A 22,514-nucleotide genomic window follows, 5' to 3' on the forward strand; every position below is an offset into this window, starting at 1 on the left:
CTGGCCCAGCCAGTGATGTCCACATCCCTTAAATGAATAAAAACAAAGAGCAATTGCTTTGACTTTCCTCTGACCAGTTTTAGCCTGTCTTTACTTGTCACTGAAGTTTGTAAACCTGCTCCCATGTTTCCCGTATTAATGACTTCTGTTTAGAGCTGTTCCAAGCAGTTAGGAAATGTCAGATTAATATCCTAGCGCTTGCTCAATAATCCTTCAACATAAGCAAAAATGTTTTCTGCTCTGAGCTTGTAAACCAGTCCTGTCATAATTCAACTCAGAAAGAGCAAATCCTTTTGAGAGAGACTGCCAGAGTGTAAACTGTCCGTGATTTATTACAAGAAATTGAGTGTTTTACCTCAATGTTTCTACACTAACAGGCCTCATGTCAGAACGATGGTAAACATTTATTGTTGGTGGTGAATCCCATGCCAAGGGTATGAGGGAGAGAGGAAAATTGATCTAATCTCTGAGTGTTTCTCCCATTGCTAGGTGTCTTGGGTCAGATATACTTCTGCACTAGTTCACTGAGCTTATGTAAGAGAAAGTGAGGACTGCAAATGCTGGAGATCAGTGTCGAGAGTGTGGTGCTGGAAAAGCACAGCAGGTCAGGCAGCATCCGAGGAGCAGGAGAATCGACATTTCTGGCAAAGGCCCTTCATCAGGAATAAGGGTCTCTTAATTCCTGATGGAGGGCTTATTCCCGAAACGTCAATTCTCCTGCTCCTCGGATGCTGCCTGACCTGCTGTGCTTTTCCAGCACCACACGCTCGACACTGAGTTTATATACCAATGGATAGCATCCTTGCCTCTAGTTCAAAAGGACTTGTATCCTTGACCTTCAGCAGAACACCTGGAGCCGTGTTTGGGACCCAGGCTGATGAAGATGAACTCTATTTAAACACTTTGTTTTTAATCTTTTGTACCTCAAGATGGTGCCAGGTTATCGGGTCAGTGCGCTTTTCACTGTACCACCCTAAATATGTGTGACAATAATTTATTCATTCATTCAGTCATTCAAAGACCCACTCATGCGGATTGAGCACAAACCCTTTGCTGTTACTCTAGTGCAGTACTGAGGGAGTGTTGCACTGTCAGGGATGCCAGCTTGCAGGTGAGATTTCAAACTGAGATCCTCTCAGGTCGATGTCAAAGTTCTTATGGTATGGTGGGTCTGTCACTGGGGACCTGGTCAACACCAATGAAATGAATCACTTGGTCATAACAACCTGTGGGGGCAGCTGGTTTCCTTTGATGCTAATGTGAGATTCAAAAAAGTGTCAGTGGCATGGGGGCAATTCCAGTTCTGGAGGAGACCGACTTGTGACGCCATGCTCACCACAGGGAGGAGCTCTTCGAGCTATCTAACTGTGTGTGTGTGTGTGTGTCTGTGTGTGTGTGTCTCTGTGTGTATGTGTGTATGTGCATGTGTGCGTGTGTGTGTGCACGCGCGTGTGTGTGTATGTGCGTGTGTGTGCATGTATGCATGTGTCTGTGAGTGTGTGCGTATGTCTGTGTGTGCATGTGTGCGTGTGTGTGTGTCTATGTGTGTATGTGCATGAGTGCGTGTGTGCGCACGTGTGTGTGCGTGTGTGTGTACGTATGCATGTGTCTGTGAGTGTGTGCGTATGTGTGTGTGTGTCTGTGTGTACACGCATATGGATGTATGTGCGTGAGTGTGTGCGTATGCGTGTCTCTGTGTGTGTATGCGCATGTGTATGTGTCTGTGTGTGTGCCTGTGTGCGCGCGCGTATGTGTGTGTGTACATGTGTGCGTGTGCACGTGCATATGTGTGTATGTGCATGTGCGCGTGTCTGTGTGTGTGCATGTGCGTGTGCGTGTGTGCGTGTCTGTGTGTGTGCGCGTGTATATGTGCATGTGTGTGCGCGCATGTCTCTGTGTGTGTGTGCCTCTGTGTGTGTGTGTCTGTGTCTGTCTGTGTTTAAGTCTAACAGAGAGATATGCCTACAATATTTTACAAACTATGGCTAACTGCCTACCTACAAATGTGGGACTTTGCTTTGTGAAAATTTGGAGCCCCCATTTCCTATCATGACCACACTTCAAAAGAAAGCGCTTTTCCCTTATTGAAATAGTTTGAAGGACTTTACAGTATGATTGCTGAAAGTATCCTTTCTCTTACAGGGGAGATAATAACTCAAGGATAGTGCTTAAAAATAAGGGGTTTTGCATTTAAAACGGAGATGAGAATTTTACTTCTCTCAGGTCAGGAATCTGTGGAAATTTGCAGGTGGATCGATCAATATTTTGGAGACCAGAGATAATAAATACTTAACTAACAGAGGAGTCAAAATTAGGGATGAAAGTGCCCAGAATCAAATGGTCGTATTGAATGACAGAGCAGTGTTGGAAAGGCTGAATGGGCCACTCCTGGTCCCAATTTCAGCCTTTATACTGTCATGTGTTTTCAATATCTTGTCAAAGGTATTACATTACGACAAAGCTTTCTCGTGTCCTGCGTGTTGTTGCTCAACTTCTTCGTGATGTTCCAGCTTCATTCTGGGATTGGACTGTGCATCACCTGACAGGAATTCCCCATGCAGTAGGAAGGGTCACAATCTCTGCTTGCAGCAATGCATGAGGAAGCAGGACCCTGCACTATACCCAGCAGCCGAGAAACCTCACAATCGCTGACCCGACAGTTCTGAAAGCAGGTGACAGGCAGGAAAAAGCTGACAGACAGTAAACTGAGCCTGCCCGTCTGTTACTGAGTCATTCCAAGACAGCAAAGACGCATTGGGTTGGCATGATCTATTTCACAGGTTACCCTGTGTAGCTCACAATAGATGCTGTGAGAACTTTCTCTGTTGAAGTTATGCTGAAAGCTGAACAGATACAACCATATTTCAACTCTGACTGTTGGTTACACACATGGTTGATTTGTTTGAAGTTATCATGTACCTGGGAGGAATGTTATTTTAACTCAGAGTTTGCTGGCTTTAACCTTTTAAAGGGGACTGGGGCATATTTTACAGCATTACTTCCCAATTCAGGACAACATCAAAGGTACATTCTAACACCATCAGTGTCAAAATCACCTCATAGTGTTCTGGATGTATACCATTGTAACCCATTTTAAATGGGTTAAAATCCTAGAACTCCCTCCCAACATCCTTTACCAGGCAGACTGCAGCGAATTTAGCCTCATCCAGGGATTACCTGGCCACAGCACTCACAGCCCATGAGTTCTTATGGAGCAACCTCATTGCTTTTCCTGGGAGTCACGCACTTTATGAATTCTAGGTGCAGGAATGGGATAGGTAGTGTCAATACTTAGGGAAAGGCAGCTTCAAAACTCAGCAGAGATTGTATCCACTGCTTGGATTTATTTTATTCATTCATAAGACATGGATGCCATGAGCTGAACCTGCATTTATCGTCCATTCCCTTGATGTCTCAGAGAATGAAAGGATATGGCAGAGAATTGGAGACAATGACTGCATTGAATATAGAGTGAGCTTGACAGGTTGAATAACCTCCTTGTGTTCCTGTTTTATATTATTCTTACGCTATATTTTTGAATTTTTATTGAACATGGTTCTGATTGCATGATTTTTATGACTTTATTGCCTCATTCATCATCTTCAGTGTACTGAAATCATCTTTAATATCTATATATAATCAGTCAGGTTTTTGTGACAATGTATTTTGTCTTTTCATCATCAATCATTCAACTGTATGTGATTTTTAATGAATAAACAACATCGCTGCAATGAATTTCCAAATGCACCAAAACAATTGCAATTGAATTAATGTTTTGAAATGTTACGAACTATGAGCTCTTACGGAGCATGCTCATTGCTTTTCTGGGGAGGTCGTGCACTTTATGAATTCCAGCTGGAGGAATGTCACAAAATGGCCGATCCCCTCAACCCATTCATGCTGGTGCTCATCTCTGTCTCTTCATCAGCTACCTCTCTGACCAGTCCAGGTTACACGTAGACCCTTTCCACCCCCCCCCACTCAAGGCCATGCTGCTGTCTTTCTCCCCTTGTGGATCCTTTTCCTCTCATGCTGTCAGTCCTATTAACTTGTAGCACTTGGTCAAACAAATGCAGACCAGTGTATTTTGGATGAGGCTAGATACAGAAGTACCGAGGCACAGCTTCCCAGACAGGATTTTCGAACCACTCCCTGGAGAAGTAAAAGGTTGCAGAGCCTGACAGTGAGAGTGTGCCTGAGTCATCCAGGGTAGCTCTCAACAATGAAATATGAACCCATTGTGATACCACTAGAAGGAAAACCAATAAAACTGGTGATCAAGACTTACTGTTCCACCTCACCTTGTGTCCTTCAAAACAGAACTCCTGTCCAATCAGAATGTTCATTTCCAAGAATCACTGTGTTAGAATAGGACAGAATAGCCTTTGTTAGCACATTTTTTTTTAGATTACATTACAGTGTGGAAACAGGCCCTTCGGCCCAACAAGTCCACACCGACCCGCCGAAGCGTAACCCACCCATACCCCTACATTTACCCCTTACCTAACACTACGGGCAATTTAGCATGGCCAATTCACCTGACCTGCATATCTTTGGACTGTGGGAGGAAACCGGAGCACCCGGAGGAAACCCACGCAGACACGGGGAGAATGTGTCAAACTCCACACAGTCAGTCACCCGAGGCTGGAGTCGAACTCTGCCCAATGGAAAAACCCCAACAATATGTAAAGGGTTAACAGAAACATGGGAACACTACCAGCTGTAAGACCCTCCTTCAAACCACACATTATCTTGCAAATGGATAGACATTCCTTCAGTGTTGTTGTGTCAAAATCCTGGAATGCGTTCTCTAACAGCACTGTGCACGTACCGACACCCCATGGACAGCAGTGGTTCAAGGAGGCAGCTCACCACTATCTTCCCAAGGGCAACTAGGGATGGGCAGTGAATGCTGATCCAGCCATCAACACCCACACCCTGTGAATGGATAAAATAAATGCTGTTGTCTGTTTCCAGCCACGTTTACCAGGCATGGATCACAAAGTCATTGCCAGAGGAGCATCAAAGAGTCATAGAGTCAAACAGCACAGAAACAGATCCTTCGGTCCAACCAGTCAATGCTGAACATTATCCCACCTGCTTGCTCCTGGCTCACATCCCTCCAAATCTTTCTTATTCATATATTTATCTAATTGTCTTTTAAATGTTGTAACTGTAGCTGCATTCACCATTTCCTCAGGAACCACTGTCTGTGAAAAAAGATTTGCCCCTCATTTCTTTTTTAAATCTCTCTCCTCTCACCTTAACAATGTGCCCCCTTGTCTTGAAATCCCCCATTCGAGGGAAAAGACAACTACCAGTTGACTCTAACTGTCCGCCTTATTATTTAATAAACTTCGAGAGGGTCGCCTCTCAACCGGTGCCCCCCCCCCCCCCCCTCACCCCCTCGCCCCCAAGCTCCAGTCAAAAAAGGTCCCAGTTTTCAGCCTTTCTTTGTAACTCAAACTTTCCAATTCCAGCAACATCTTGGTTACCCTCTTCTGAATCTTCTCCAGCCTAATAATATCCTTCCTATAACTGGCCAACCAGAACTGGACACGGTGTTCGAGAAGAGGCCTCACCAATGTCCTGTATAACCTCAATATGACATCCTAACTCCTATATTCAAAGGCCTGAGTGCTCTATATCAAGAATGACCAATGAGCAGCTCCTCCTGCTATTACCATCTACTAGAGGCCTACTGGGAGGATTGATAGGTTAACACTCAGTTCCTGTCTGATCGTGGTATAAAGGCATTTCCCCTGGCCAACAAGCATCTCACATGGGACTTGAACCCAGAATATCTGACTCAGAGGCAGAATCACTACCCACTGCACCACAAGACCCTCCACAGCTTTGGTTAATAGCCCTCAATAGTCCTCTACTTGCTGGCATCAGGGTCCAAGAGATAAACCTCCAATTTTCAGCTGACTCTGGAATCATCCTGGTGGATTTGCAACCTCAGTGCTGGTACAAGCTTTGATCTTGTAAAGTTCTCCTTTCACTGGCGCATCAGCAGCTGAGGACAAAAGCAGGAGCTGGTGCTGAATGATGAAGCTGATCTTTGCTGAAGACCCCTTTGAACAATATAAACAGATGAAAGTGGGAAGGATGGCTCAATTCTCCAGGCACCTATTAGAACAGTTGCAGCATTCCCACTGTGACAGTGATCTGACAGAGATAGCGAGACAGCCGGATGCAAATATGAGGAAGGTTTGTACCTTTCATTTCCAATTTTATGGCTCCTCTTCATAATCACCTGTTTCAAAGCACTCGAGACTCCTTCAATTCCTGAGCAAAACAGCTTCAGAATTGTTTTGACAACGGTGACAGGAACCGTCCGTGATAACATACATACTTTCTGGAGAGTCGAGAGATTGTTCCCTTTTGAGCTGAAATCGGATTTAATAAAGTTGATCAAAATTGTGCAAGGTTTTGAGAGAGTACATGGACAGAAACCATGTGCAGCCACCAGCGACAACAATTTGACGAGATTGTAAAGAAGTGAAGGGGCAGTGACGATGAAACTTTCCAGCCGTGAGCTTGTTGTAATCTGATACACACTGTTGAAAGGACAGTGGAGGTTGGTTCAATAATATCCTCGATTTGATGCTCAGCGACAAACAACAATCTTGAAGAAGGATCCATCAATCTGCCAGACAAGAATTCCCCCTTTCCCAATATTGGATCGAATCTCGTGCCAGGTCAACGGACTCTCCAGGCAACCAACATCGGTGGGTTCATGAACCAGTGTTGACAATCAATCACATTAAAGTACTCTCACAGACAGCACATTTGTAAGTAAAATGCACTGATCATCCTTCACTTTCAATTACATTTTACAGAATTTATCCAAATAACTGATTGGAATGTACACCTGGGATTTACTCAGAAAACAACATGTCACAAAAAGAACATTTGAAGTGTGGAATCATTTTATCATAGAGTCAGAGGAAATAGATCCTTCAGTCCAACTTGTCCATGCCAAACGTAATCCTAAACTAAACTAGTCCCACTTGCCCACTCCTGGCCCAAATCCCTTAAAACCTTGCCCATTCATCTCCTCATCAAAGTGCCTTTTAAACATTGTAACTGGGTCCGCATCCACTACTTCCTCAAGACGTACATTCCACATGGAAACCACTCTCTGCGTAAAAGTTCTCTTCTCACCTTAAAATTAATCCCCCTAGTGTTGAAGTCTCCCATCCCTAGGTACCATTAACTCTATCTATATCCCTCATGATTTTATAGACTTGTATAAGGTCATCTCTAGTTAAAAAAAATCCCAGCCTATCCAGCCTTTTATAACTCAAACCTTCTATTCCTGGCAACATTCTGGTAAATCTGTTCTGAAACCTCCACAGCTTAATCATTTCCTTCCTATAACAGGATGACCACAACTTCACACAGTGCTCCAGAAAAGGTCTCACCAACTTCAACATGACGTCCCAACACCCATACCCAAAGGACTGAGCAATGAAGGTAAGCATGTTAAATGCATTCTTGACCATCCTGATAGAAAATATAATACTCTAGGGTGTAGGTTTGATAGCCAGATGTTTCATTACGTGGCTAGGTAACATCATTAGTGGCGACCTCTTGGAAGTCACCACTGATGATGTTACCTAGCCAGGTAATGAAACATCTGGATATCAAACCTACAGCTCAGCGAGCAAACCTACACCCTAAACCTCAACCTGAGCTACAAACCTTCACAAACCTTGCAATATAATACTTTGGTGTTCTTTAGTAGCAAAATACCATTAAAACCCAGATACACCTCCTTTAACAAGGTACAACTTTTTTAAAGAGTTTTTATGGGGAGATTGGGAAAGTTCACATCCATTCAGTGTTTTCCTAATTGGGAAATTCAGGATAATTTCCGTGGAAAAATGGTAGATCATTGACTGCATCTGTGGGTGTGTGCACAAACACCTATCAGTTTCAGTAGAGTAGTGATGGATGTAAATCTCTCAATATATGAGAAGCATATAGTATGGCAGCACATAAACAGGCCCATCTCATTTGTACAGGTGCCATTCTCAAAATAAGACGCTGAATTTAACCTCTCATGAAAAACAAGCCAGAAGCAATCCAATTGAGCCATGGGACTGCCTATCGCCAATCTACTCTAATGTTGGCCTCACTGCGAGGTGTATGGGTTTATTTGCAGATGTCCTGAGCAGTTACTAATAGTCTGGAGATATCTAGTGTCTGTTCCACACGTGTTCTGCTCCCAGCTTCGTCCAGTGCTGTTTCCTTGGCAGTGTGGATCAATGTGAGTTTGCCATTGATTCCCATTCTCCAAGGGGACAGAGTGTGGAAGCAACGCCCAAGTCTACTACAGCCAGAACAAGGCTTGGTGTTATATTGAAGCACATACCAGCCATTGAGCCAACACAGCCAGCCATTCCTCTGCCGTCAAACACAATGGACAACATTTTCAATGAGGTACGGGTATCCCCCGCTATCTGAAAGTAGAGCGTTCCAATGAAACCTTTCGTAAGCCGAAATAGAGAAGAAGCATTATTTTATATGGGAAGGATTTCGATTAATTTGTAAAAGCGACAATCCTCTTTGGATTTCTTTCAGTTAGTGATAACCGGTACTAATGTAGGTCTTTCATAAAAGCAAAGTGGCGTAAAGCGAACTTTTGAAAACTGGGGGATACCCCTGTTTCTGAATGGCATATGTTTGATTACACATGGACTTACAGAAGGCTATGTACTAATCTATTAAAAAAGTCCTCCATTTAAATCCTTTCAAAACATGGCAAATGTTTGAGCTGTACAAGGTTTAAACAGGACAGATATTTACAGAATATGCAGGCCAGGAACTATGTACAGGAATTATCACACAGGATATGAAATACATTAATAACTCCTTATGGTGTACAGACTAGGGAGGTGGAATATCATTCTTTTCATAGAACCGCTACAGTGAGGGAGGAGGCCATGTAACTCATTGTGTCCAAACTAACCCTCCAAAGAGCATCTCCCCCACAACCCCGCCTTTCCATTGGCCTATCCACCTAACCTGCACATCTTTGGACTGTGGAAGGAAACACACACAAGCTCCACACAGTCAACGGAGGCTGGAATCAAACCCGGGTCCCTGGCACTGTGAGGCAGCAGTGCTAACCGCTGAGCCACCGTGCTGCTCCCAGGACATTACTGCAGATGTACATATCCAGGTGAGTAGACTGCCTTCAGTCTTGGGCTTACTTCAACCTTGCAGATGGTGGAGAGGTTTTGAGGAACAGGAAGGTGAACTATCAATGACAACAGTATCCATTCTCTGTCCTGTTCCTGTAGCAGCATTGTCAACGTGACTGGCCCTTCTGAGCAATGTTGACCTTTAGTTTTGTTTTAATTCAGAGACATTCTTTTATTTGTGAAAGGAAAAGTTTTGCCATTTAAACATCTGGCTTTCAGTGTAAAAGCTCAAAATTACCCAGATTGATGCCACTAAGTGTTCAAATACTCAAAGCTCTTGTGGGTATAGACTCCAAGTGATTTACTGCTCTGCTATCTACTGTGATACAGAAATAACACATTGACTGCCGAATGCCAATCCTTTCAATCTTACAGAAAATATATTTAATTATCTCTAAAATGCAGGTTTTGTTCACTGTGATAAATTAGAGAGAGGGCAGAAGGAAAATCAATCAGTTATCCTATATACCCCATCTATCACTGCTGGAAAAAGGGTTTCAGAGGCCAACTACAGGTCCTATTCATTTTCACAATGATAGATGATATGGTCAGAATTTAATCAATATTTATTCTTTCATGAGAGTGTAACACTAACTGCCACAGACACAGTTAGAAATCTCAGCCTTGTAGGATCATTGACATTAAGTAACGTTACCTTGCATTCACAATTAGGAGGCACACACCGATTTCTTCGATAACATTTCAAAGCAGCGCAGCTTCTGCAAAATTAAATCCTTCCCTCTCCAAAATGATCTTTCTCGGCAGATCTGTAACTGAAAGGTACAGATTCACACCCACATTCAAATACACATCTCAACATTCAAATCTCAGAATCATAGCAATGCAACGGGCATTGGTGGCTCAATGGTTAGCACTGCTGCCTTACAGCACCAGGGTCCTAGGTTCGATTCCAGTCTCGGGCGACTGTCTGTGTGGAGTTTGCACGTTCTCCTCATGTCTGCGTGGGTTTTCTCTGGGTGCTCCGGTTTCCTCCCACAATCCAAAGATATGCAAGTCAGCTGAATTGGCCGTGCTAAATTGCCCGTAGTGTTAGGTGCATTAGTCAGAGGGAAATGGGCCTGGGTGGGTTGCTCTTCAGAGGGTCAGTGTGGACTGGTTGGGCCAAAGGGCCTGTTTCCACACTGCAGGGAGTCTAATCTAATTTAAACTGGGGCCAGTTCCTCTCAGATTCTCAGTCGCTCCCACAGGAACATTGTAACTTTTCCCAAACCACAGACACTCTTCATAAAGTTATGCATTCAATTACCTTGCCAAAGCCACAACTGAATCTGCCTCCACCATGTTCTCAGGCAGTGCATTCTCAGATCCTAACCACTCACTATGTTTAAAAAAAATCAAGTCACTTTGTTTAAAACGAAAGAATTTTGAGTCACTTTTGCCAGTTACATTAAATGTCAAGCACTTTATGCCAACGGGGTGGGCATGGTGGTTAGCACTGCTGCCTCACAGCACCAGGGACCTGGTTTCAATTCCAGCCTCGGGTGACTGTCTGCGTAGAGTTTGCACATTCTCCCCGTGTCTGTGTGGGTTTCCTCTGGATGCTCCATGACCTTCCACAGTCCAAAGATGTGCAGCTCAGTTGGATTGGCCATGCTAAATTACCCATAGTGTTCAGGGATGTGTTGGTCAGTCATGGAAATACAGTTACAGGGATAGGGTAGTGTTCTGTAAGGAGAACATCTCCAGCCTTACACTCAGAATTGAGTTGTCTCATGGCTGGAACCATTCTCATCAGTCTTTCTGATACCTTCAGGTTCTTCATAAAGTGTGATGCTCAGAACTGGTGCAATCCTCTAGCTGAGGCTGAACTGGTATTTTGTTTTTCATAACCTGCTTGCTTTCGTACTCTCTGCCTCTATTTAGATTAGATTAGATTCCCTACAGTGTGGAAACAGGTCCTTCGGCCCAACAAGTCCACACCGACCCTCCGCAGAGTAACCCACCCACACCCATTTCCCTCTGACTAATGCACCTGAACACTATGTACAATTTAGCATGACCAATTCACCTAATCTGCACATCTTTGGACAGAGGGAGGAAACCTCCCACAGACATGGGGAGAATGTGCAAACTCCACACAGACAATCTCCCGAGGCTGGAATCAAACCTGGGACCCTGGTGCTGTGAGGCAGCAGTGCTAACCACTGAGCCAACGTGCCGCCCCCAGAAATCCTGCAATCCCATATCCCTTTCCAGCCATTCTCTCAAACCTGTCTTTCCACGTTGAAGATTTTACGAACATTTAGTGGCAAGTCACTTTGATTGTTCTAGATTCTGTCGTGTGTAGAAGCAGGCTATTCAGCCCATCGAATCCATGCCAATCCTCCCGAGAGCATCCTCGCTATCCCTGTAACCCTACACTTTCCCCATGGTTAATCTAGCTGGCCTAGACACTATGGGGCAATTTAGCATGGCTACTTCAGCTAACCTTTAGAAATAAACTGGAACACCTAGAGGAAATCCACACAGACACCGGGAGAATGTGCAAACTGCACACAGATAGTCACCCGAGGCTGGAATCGAACCCAGGTCCATGGTGTTGTAAGGCAGCAGAGCTAACCACTGAGCCAACATTCTGCCCTGTTCCTGCAATCCTTTCAAATTCTGTTATTTAGTTTATATTGCCTTCCTACTGAGATGCATCAGATCAGTCTTCCCTGCATTAAAATGTAAAACTCTTACATATCTACCTATACCAGCATATTAATAACACTATGATAGGTCATGTACAGGTAGAGAAATGCACTACATACTGAAATGTAATCTCCTGTAAGTTGTCTCAGGTTGCGAATATGATAGAAGAAAAGATAGCAGTCCAGGCAAGAGACATGTTTTGTGTCTTCCCCTTTCAAGAAGCAGTTAAAGCATTCCCCCCACTCCCGCCTCACATTGAATCGTGGCTATTGTGTGATTGTGGAGGGCATGTCAGTGAGCTGAGGTACACAGTTTTACCTGTCTGGCTTTGAGCATTAAATGTGCTGTTGAGAATGCCAAAATGGCAGAACCACACACTGGTCACCCCTGCATTGTAAGTGAAGAGTTCTATTGCTCTGAGTGGTGGAAGACCATTAACCAGCAAGCCAATCAGAAGGAAGTAGAGGGGTTGACATACTCAGAATGTTGCTAGACAACCATCATTGAAAGAAACCAGGACAAAAGAGATTCCACTAACCTGTGATGCCAAAATTGATTATTCAGCTATTTATCTGCTATCTACTCTCTGTAAACAACCCAGAGACTGAACCATATATCTATTAACTTTTATCTTTTCTTGGTCATTTCTCATTTCTAATCTGCCTGTTGCATTATTATTTCTTTTTGCATTTAGTAATTAATAAATTCTCTTTATTTAAAAGTCAGAAGCCACACAACCCCAATTTACAGTCCAACAAGCTTGTTTGAAATCACAAGCTTTCAGAGCGCCACTCCTTTGTCAGGTGAAGTGGAAATCAGGAGCAGTGCCCTGAAAACTTGTGATTTCAAATAAATCTGTTGGACCAGAACCTGGTGTCATGTGACCCGAGTCCAACACTGGCATTTCCACATCATCTTGTTTTCATCTCAAGGAATCCTGGTCAAATCGATGCCTTTTAAAATTTTTCTTTGGTCTGGGAGACAGGTATCCATAGGAAGGGAATCATTTGTAAGTTAACTTCATTGTGACAAACTGAGGGGCGATATGTGAATAAAGCCACTGCAGGTAATTCTTCTATAACGTGATGGTTGCGTTCTTGTATTGTTACAGAAAAATCTTGCTTTAGAAACAGGACTTAAAGTGGTGGCGATGTAATCATGTTACAACCAACACACATTTTAAAAGTTTACGCTTTAGAAACAATGTTGTCAATTCGTCAATCGCATTACAGTGAATTCATGTTAACGAAACACACATTATAGCAGAATGACCTGTACATCCCTTGTCATCCGGAAGCTTGACAATTTAGGGTATTGCGCCTGGAACTATAACAACTTTTAAACCATACTCGGGCTCTGGATATAACACAATAAAGGTGCCTGTTTCTCCCTGTGCTCGGGAATTGTATCAAAAGGAATTTGAAGTCATATGTTGCAGTTGCAATTCTTTAACCTCGTTCAGCGTTACTGAGATTTGATTTATTTGCTCCTGTTGTGCATCTTTTGTAACATGTGAGTTTTGGCACATCACACGGGTCCCTTAATACAAAGGACACAGATTAATCTGTTTTACTCCATTACCATTTCACTCACACGCTCATTACTCTCATGATTTATGCATCTTCGATAATGCTCACTAACAGTGCAATGGTCTGCTATTCATTACTACGTTAGCAGTGCCTGATCCAACAATTACTTTCCCCTAACACAGTTTGCGGTCATATGTATTTCGTGTCAACTTGTCACTAGTTGTAATAAGCTGTCTTCCCACCTCCTCAGTCTGACTCATTAAACCAGGCTGCTTGCTTCACTTCAGCTTTTCCTGTGTTTAAATCAAGGGACACGCGAAGAGTGGCTGGTAATTCACTGTCCCACCTAAATGCTTAAGATCCATTTACCTCTGTCATGACAATTCATAAATTCAATTTATTAGACATGTACAAGTTAGGTTGGTTATTCGTCCTCTCATTAGAAAGAACAATATTTTCTGATTGTTTTCAAATGGATTTGAAAATGGCGAAGCGTTGATTTGAAAAAGTGGTAAAGGAAGAATAATTGGTGCAGAAATGTTTGTCTTCTGACAGTTCGGAGTGTTAATTTTAACTCTGGAGGGATACCCTATGAGATACTCATGTTCAGTGGGACATTTCCCCCTCCTCCTAATTGTGTGCAATGTGTGTTGTTACTACACGACAGTAAACCCTTCTGCTAATCTACACCAAGTACACAGAAAAGCTCACTTCACCTCATAATCTGTTAAAGTATGAGTGACAGAGAACTACCCAAATTCCACTTTTTAACAAAAAATATCAATTTAATTCTAAGTGAACATTAAACAACAACTATTTACAGCTCTAAATTTCCTTTCTCTTAAAGGTTTGTAATCTACCTCCCATTCTATAGCAATATACTGATCCGATAAAGTACCTGTTAAATTTACAGCAACTCAGCGGCAGTCATCTGCGGTGTCTATTGCAGATCTCCCTGGGTCATCTTCGGTCTTCTGCTGCACAGATGATTCATATGAAAAAGTTACCTTTGATAGAGAGTGTTTTTGGGCAGTCTGTCTGACAATGGCAGGTGGTACTCTTTCTGGCTATCTGTCCAAAATGCCTTGTTTTTATACCCCAAACATCAAATCATCTCATTGGCTCAATGTTGTCAAAACAGTAAATTCAAATTTGATTGGGTTTTAGTATCTTGGGGCATAATTTATACGGATTGGTTAAATTCGAACTGCCATGAAAACAACTGGTATCTGGCTGACAGCCAAAACATTACACCTTCCAATTTTCCAGCACACTCTGTGACATAACAGATGCTTACCAGCTTTCACTCTCTGTTAAAGATGCAGTACACACCTTCAACTTCATAACAGTGTGCACACTAAATTCTTCCCCAGGTCTCAGCTAGGATTAGATTAGATTCCCTACAGTATGGAAACAGGCCCTTCAGCCCAACAAGTCCACACTGACCCTCCAAAGAGCAACCCACCCAGACCCATTCCCCTACATTTACCCCTGATTAATGCACCTAACACCATGGACAATTTAGCATGGCCAATTCACTTAATCTGCACACCTTTCGACTGTGGGAGGAAACCAGAGCACCTGGAGGAAACCCACACACACACACACAGGGAGAATGTACAAACTCCACACAGACAGTCGCCCGAGGAGGGAATTGAACCCGGATCCCTGGTGCTGTGAGGCAGCAGTGCTAACCACTGAGCCACCGTGCCGCACCAGGACGAAGATTGTTGCAGCCAGAGAAGGATCATTCAAGTGGCTCTGTTCTTTAAGGAAAGATGTCGCTTTGTTCTCCGAGCGAAGATCATGCATGTTGCTATGTCCTCTGAACGAACATTTGTTGTTGAGGAAAAAGGTGAAGATAACAAAAACAAAAAGATCTCCAGCTGGAAGAATAAGGGCTTATCCACTGTGGAAGGAATGTTCGATAATGAAAATGAGTTACCCTGTTCAAATTATTATTTAGTGTGTAGTGCACAAATCTTTCCATGTTTTGATCCGGGAAGTTCACCTTACTTCACTCTGCAAAGGCAAAAGTATCTCAAAAACCTGATCAACAGATTCAGCAAACTTTTATACTCAATTCGACGAAAGTGAGGACTATAAATTTTGGAGATCAGAGTCGAAAGTGTGGTGCTGGAAAAGCACAGCAGGTCAAGCAGCATCCCAGGAGCAGGAGAATCGATGTTTCAGGCAAGAGCCCTTCATTAAGAATGAGGCTGTGAGCCGAGGGGGTGGTGAGATAAATGGGAGGGGGTGGGGCTGGGGGGTGGGGAGGCCTGGAGGTGGGGGGAAGGTAGCTGAGAGTGTGATAGGTAGATGGAGGTGGGGGTAAAGGTAATAGGTCAGAGGGAGGTGTGGAGCAGATAGAAGAGAAGGAAGATGGACAGGTAGGACAGGTCATGAGGACGGTGCAGAATTGGAAGGTTGGAACTGAGATAAGGTGGGGGACATGGGGAAATGAGGAAACTGTTGAAATCCACATTGATGTCATGGATTGGGGGAGGGCCGAGGGAGAAGATGAGGTGTTCTTCCTCCAAGCGTTGAGTGGTAAGGTTTTGGTGATGGAGGAGGCCCGGGACCTGCGTGTCCTTGGTGGAGTGGGAGCAGGAGTTGAAGAGGAGTTGGTTGGTGCGGGTGTCCTGGAGATGTTCTCTAAAGTGCTCTGCAAGTAGGCATGTAGTCTCCCCAATGTAGAGGACACCACATCAGGAGCAACGGATACAGTAAATGGCATTGGTGGATGTGCAGGTAAAACGCTGATGGATGTGGAAAGCTTCTTTGGGTCCTTGGATGGAGGTGAGGGTGGAGGTGTGGGTGCAGGTTTTGCAATTCCTGAAGTGGCACGGAAAGGTGCTGGGAGGGGAGGGTGGATTGTTGGGGGGTTTGGACCTGACGAGGGAGTCATGGAGTGAATGGTCTTTAAGGAACGTGAATAGGGGTGGGGAGGGAAATATATATCTGGTGGTGGGGCCCGTTTGTAGGTGGCAGAAATGACAGAGGATGATATGATTTACACGGAGGTTGGTGGGGTGGAAGGTGGGGACCAGGGGAAGTTCTGTCCTTATTGCAATTGGAGGGGTGGGGCTCAAGGGCAGAGGTGTGGGAAGTAGATGAGATGCACTGGAGGGCATCATCAACCACGTGGGAGGGGAAATTGTGGTCTTTAAAGAAGGAGGGCATCTGGTGTGTTCTGTGGTGGAACTGGTCCTCCTGGGAGCAAATGCAGCTGAGGTGGAGGAAGTGGGAATAAGGGATAGTATTTTTACAGGAGATAGGGTGGGAGGAGATTTAATCCAGGTAGCCGTGGGAGTCAGTGGGTTTGTAGTAGATGTCAGTGTTGAGTCGGTCACCGTTGGTGGAGATGGAGAGGTCCAGGAAGGGGAGGGAGGTGTCCGAGATAGTCCAGGTGAACTTAAGATTGAGGTGGCATGTGTTGGTGAGGTGTGGTGATGTGTTAGAATGTGTTGGTGATGTGTTGGCAACTCAATCCTTTCCCGTCACCTTCCCCTGCCACCATAGGAATTGCAAAACCTGCACCCACACCTCCCTCCTCACCTCCGTCCAAGGCCCCAAAGGAGCCTCCTTCCACATCCATCCGAGTTTTATCCTGCACTTCCACACATGTCATTTTCTGTACCTGTTGCTCCCAATGCAGTCTCTTCTACATTGGGGAGAGAGGACGCCTACTCGTAGAGGGCTTGAGAGAACATCTCTGGGACACTGGCACCAACCAACCCCACTGCCCCGTGGCCGAACATTTCAACTCCCCTCCCACTCTGCCGAGGACATGCAGGTCCTGGGCTTCCTCCATCGCCACTCCCTCACCACCCAACGCCTGGAGGACGAATGCCTCATCTTCTGCCTTGGGACTCTCCAACCCTCTGGCATCAATGCAGACTTCACCAGTTCCCCCCCCCATCCACCTTATCCCAGTTCCAACCTTCCAACTTGTCACCGCCCTTTTGAACTGTCCTACCTGTCCATCTTCCTTCCCACCTATCCGCTCCACCCTCCCCTCTGACCCTTCACCTTTACCCCCACCTCCATCTACCTATCACAATCCAAGCTACCTTCCCCCCCCATTGATCTCTCCACCTCCTCGGCTCACAGTCTCATTCCCGATGAAGGGCTTTTGCCCAAAATATCGATTCTCGTGTTCCTCAGATGCTGCCTGACCTGCTGTGTTTTTCCAGCATCACACTCTCAACTTTTATACTCTGCTGTCAATGTAGGGGCTCTGTGGCTAGTATTAATTCACTAACAGGATATATCCATCCATCCAAATCGCTGAGCACACAATTAGGGAACAGTGTTATGAATTCTGAGCCGGTGCAACTCTAGTGTTGGCAGCATGTCCCAACATTTGGTTGATTGAATTAAACAACATATACCTTCGGTTGTTCAAAACAGGCAGAGAACAGATTAGAACCATAGAATCATCGAAATGAAACAGCACAGAATGGGCCAGAGGATGCCCAGACACCCTTTCTAATCCCATCTTCCTGCACACAACCCAAAGCCCTGCAGCTTACAGCACTGAAGGTGCAGCTCCAAGTTCTTTTTAAAAGAGCTTACAGTCACTGACCCACCATCAACTCAGGCAGTGAATTCCAATCATCCACCACCCTCTGCGTAAAAATGTTTCCCTTAAAGCCCCTCTAATCCTCCTGCCACTTAACTTGAATCTATGACACCTGGTGTTTGACATGACAGTCTGCTAAGGGAAACAGTTTCTTCCTGTCTACACTATCTCTATTCCTCACAGTTAAAAATCACACAACACCAGGTTTTAGCCCAACAGGTTTAATTAGAAGCACTAGCTTTTGGAGCGCTGCTCCTTCATCAGGTGGTTGTGGACTATAAGATCGTAAGACACAGAATTTTATAGCAAGTGTGTGTGTGAGAGTGGGAGTGTAAAGGGATATAAGTCTGTGAGAAGGAATGTGTGTGTGTGTGGGAGTGTATGTGAGAGCATATGAGTGTATGTGTGTGAGTTTGTGTGTGTAGGTGTGTGTGTGTGTGCAAAAGTGATGGAACTGAAATTATATATTGAAAAAGATGTGGATTGTTTATTAAGTTCTCATCTGTTAGAATGACCATGTTGGTTTCAGTTCTTTCACATGTAAATTGCAAAATGTTTTTAAAAGTTACATTCTCAAGTGAACGTTAACAATTGGTGTCATGTCGGCCCAGATAATGTATTGAAGGTGTGAGTTTCCCTGTGTGAGGTTGTCTGTGCCACAATGGTCAGACAGATTCTAATCTAAAAAATGGATTTACAGAATCTTACATGGATTCATGCAGTTTTTGAGCAAAGTAAGATGTAATTCTGCAAGTACAAATTCATCCCACAAACTTATATGTGTATGTATGCATGTGGGTGTGTGTGTGTGTGTGTGTGTGGAGGTAGGGGTTTATTGGTGTCTGTGAGAGAGTGTGTGTGTGTGTGTGAGTGGGAGTGTAAAGGGATATAAGTCTATGAGAGGGAATGTGTGTGTGTGTGTGGGTGGGTGGGAGTGTATGTGAGAGCATATGAGAGAGGATCTGTGTAGGTGTGTGTACATGTGTGTGTGTGTATGTGTATAGTGCAATGGGGTCACCTGTAGTGTGACCATGAACCCAAGGTCCCGGTTGAGGCCATCCTCATGGGTACCAGGTATCAAGGAAAGATTAAACAGAAAAAGAAAGCTTATGGTAGTCACTAAAATCTCAACACTGCAGATAGCCGAGAGGAGTATAAAAAATACAGAGATCAAGTAAGAAAAGAAATTTGGAAATCAAAGAGATAACACTAAAAGATGTTAGCAAACAAGATAAAGGAAAACCTCAGGATTTTTTACCAGTATAAAAGAGCAAAAGGATATTTAAGGAAAAAATGCAATCTATCATAGATGATGATGGAACTTGTATGAAGATGCAAAGGATATAGGAAGAATTTTACCTGAATTTTTTGCCTCTGTACTTACAAAGGAAAGGGATGATGTGAAGATAGTAATCCAAGAGGTGTGATGTGAGGTATTGGACAAAACAATCATTGCAAGAGAGAAAGTGTTAAAGGAGTTGGAATCCTTGCAAGTGAAGAAGTATAATGTGGAGAAGAGACAAAAGTGGAAGAAGAGAGGGCAAAACAGCAGATTCCTGGCTCGATGAGTGACCCACTTCCCACTTCCCACTTCTACCCACTTCCTCAGGCTAAATCTCGTCCTCTCTGAGGAAATGCTCCAAGCTTGGCCTTCTGCTTCACCCGAAGACAAACAAATCATAAAGCCTAATAGACATCACCTCACTTTGAAGAATAGACAATAGTGATGGCTTGTTGAGTTTCCTCCTGAGTGACCTTGCTGTAATTTGAAAATGAAGATCCCCCTCTCCTGATTACTCCACTCGAGGAAAAATAGTCTACCACTGACAAGCTGAGCAATTTGTATCAACAGGAAACCTGTCTGGAAGTTAGGCTTGAGAGCAAGGTGACTCCTAGCTTCGCCATCCTTAATGAACAGAAAGTCCTCTGGTTCCCAATGATGTTAGCACCGGAATTCACGACACGACACGATACGTGTTCCCAAATGGATGCTCCCAAAATCAACATGATGGCAGAGAACTGACCATGTGGGTCTACATGAGGGAGGGAACAGCCATTTTGCCCATCACCATTAATGGTCTTCTTCTGGGGGTGCCAAAGAAGTGTATAACCATGTGAATAAGAGCACCTTAATGCACAAAGATGCCTAATTCCGTTTTGACACCAACCCAACAGAGCTTGTTCAATACAGAGGAACAAAAGATCAAGAGTAGGTCATTCAGTCTGTCAAGACTGCTCAGCCATCTAAATAGATCATGGCTGATTATCTGCCAGTGTGCCAGGTTTCTACACTATCCCCACATCCCTTACTGTCAGGATCTATACAGATTTACCTGGCTCTGGAAGAGACACTAATAAAGGGACTTGTCAAATTGTCTTTATTTATAGGAGTTCCTCAATTAAATACAATAATTCACAAATACTACTGTTCTGGGGCAGACTAACCCCCTCAAACCATATTAAGAAGATGATGGCTTTTGGAGTTTCCTCCTGAGTGACCTTGCTATAATTTGAAGACTTCAACTTGTTCTTATTGTAAAAGGAAAGTGTAGGGCATTACGTTCCAGATGCAATTAAATTTATCAAACTACCAGGCTTGAAGCAAAACACACTTTATTCTTACTCCAATTAAGATACGGACAAAATTTAAAATTAAAAAATAATTTCTGTGGAAGCTTGGCCCCACCCCTTCATGCTGCTTCTATTGTTCCAATTTAAAAAAAATACTCCAAAGCCTTGCAAGCTGTACACTTTATTGGCTTGAAACAGACCACTCTGTCCCTCTGTCTCAACCTCGCTTTGTAAAATATCCAGGACAAAATACACTTCTTAAAATCGTATTGTCGCAGTACAAAATAATGCTGTGAAATTCACAATAAGGCTGTAGATTGCAACCAGAGTTGAAAAATGTGGTGCTGGAAAAACACAGCAGGCCAGGCAGCATCCGAGGAGCAGGAGAATTGACGTTTCGAGCATAAGCCCTTCTTCAGGACCCGAAACGGCTTATGCCCAAAACGTCGATTCTCCTGCTCCTCGGATGCTACCTGGCCTGCTGTGTTTTTCCAACACCACATTTTTCAACTCTGGTCTCCAGCATCTGCAGTCCTCACTTTCTCCTGTAGATTGCAACCACCAAAGCTCCATCTCTTCAACCTGCCTCATGCGCCATATTGAAGAGCACCATCTTGCCAGCCATACCGTCCTGCCAGCTGGCTGGTAAGACTTGGAAGACCTTGATAGATGCACCCTTTGAGTTTCGGTCATGTGGCATCCCAATGGCAATCTATCTGACCATGTGATGTCTGGTCATGTTGGAGCTGGCAAGAGTAACACTGAGCATGTGGAGGGAGGAGATATCAAGGGAAAGGAAGAAAGAAGACTGAAAGGGGGGAAGAGGATAAACCAACAGTTGGGAAAAGCAAGAGCCAAGGATGGGGAAGAGGGGACATTAGGGGCTGTTAGGAAGAGAAATGGACGGAGAGAATAGGGGAAGATAAGGGCAGGAGATGAAAACATGTAAAGTTTCGAGGAACTTCAGTGCTTCCATATCTATAGTACTGACAGAATATTACAACCAATTATTAATAAATACTGGTGTGCCTTGTTCTTGAATTGCCCTGCCTTGTGTTCAATATGATGTCTATTTGGACAACATGAAAATGTAATCCAGCCACAGGAAACATTTTTCACTTGCTGTTCATTCCAAGCATCCATTGCCAAGCTAAGTTAGATCGCAACATCACTACAGTTTGCTAGGTGGGATTTCTCTGCCTTTTGATAAATCCAGTTTCATTAGATTTCTGTCACACTTCCCTTAGCAAATGCTCAACTAGATGTCTGCAAATGTTTGAAAGCCCTGGGGTGAATGACCTGATCTAGAATTAATGTGATGATTGATGTGAACAGTACGTTCAACACTGGAATACAAAGGGGGCTGGGCTGCGCTCCAGGCATGTAAAGCCTTGCTCAGACTCGAGCCAAAATATTTGTTCAGTTCTACTCCTCAGGTCAGACATGTTGACCTTAAAGATGATGTAATTGAGGTGCTTAAAATGTTCAAACAATTTAGTAGAACAAATACAGAGAAATTGTCATACCTGGTGAAAGAATCCAAAATAAAAAGGGCTGAAAATCAGACGTAGGTCACATTGGAGCAACATCAAGAATTGCTTTTTCACCAAATGGTGTCAGAAATTTGAAAATCTCAACCCAACACTGAGGGTTTGAGTTATAAATATAGACTGGAAAGACTAGGACGTTTTTTCACTGGAGCATAGGAGGTTACGGGGTGACCTTATTAAGGTTCCTAAAATCATGAGGGACATAGATAAGTAGAATAGCACGGGTCTTTTCCATAGAGTCAAAATTAGGGAGTGTTATTTTTTAGGTGAGAGGAGAACAATTTAAAAAGAACATGAAGGGGCAACATTTTTACACAGAGTGGTTTGTGAGTGGAATGAACTGCCAGAGGAAGTGGTGGATGCAGGTACAGTTGCAACATTTAAAAATTCGGAAGGATAAAAGAATAGG

General features: G+C 43.9%; 1 long non-coding RNA gene across 1 annotated transcript in view; it reads right to left on the minus strand.

The window, feature by feature from the left end:
* LOC148139794 (uncharacterized) overlaps window positions 1-6,353 on the minus strand; it is a 31,606-nt gene extending 25,253 nt beyond the window's left edge. The window contains exons 1-2 of the long non-coding RNA XR_015753489.1: window positions 6,222-6,353; window positions 4,302-4,358 (exon numbers count right to left, since the gene is read on the minus strand). This is a non-coding gene — a long non-coding RNA (uncharacterized LOC148139794). The remainder of the gene's footprint in view (window positions 1-4,301; window positions 4,359-6,221) is intronic.
* Between the last annotated feature and the right edge of the window lie 16,161 nt (window positions 6,354-22,514).

The sequence above is a fragment of the Chiloscyllium plagiosum genome, unplaced genomic scaffold, assembly GCF_037043375.1.
Source record: "Chiloscyllium plagiosum isolate Xiang-an unplaced genomic scaffold, Cpla_swu_hap1 HiC_scaffold_37, whole genome shotgun sequence".
Classification (NCBI taxonomy): Eukaryota; Metazoa; Chordata; class Chondrichthyes; order Orectolobiformes; family Hemiscylliidae; genus Chiloscyllium; species Chiloscyllium plagiosum.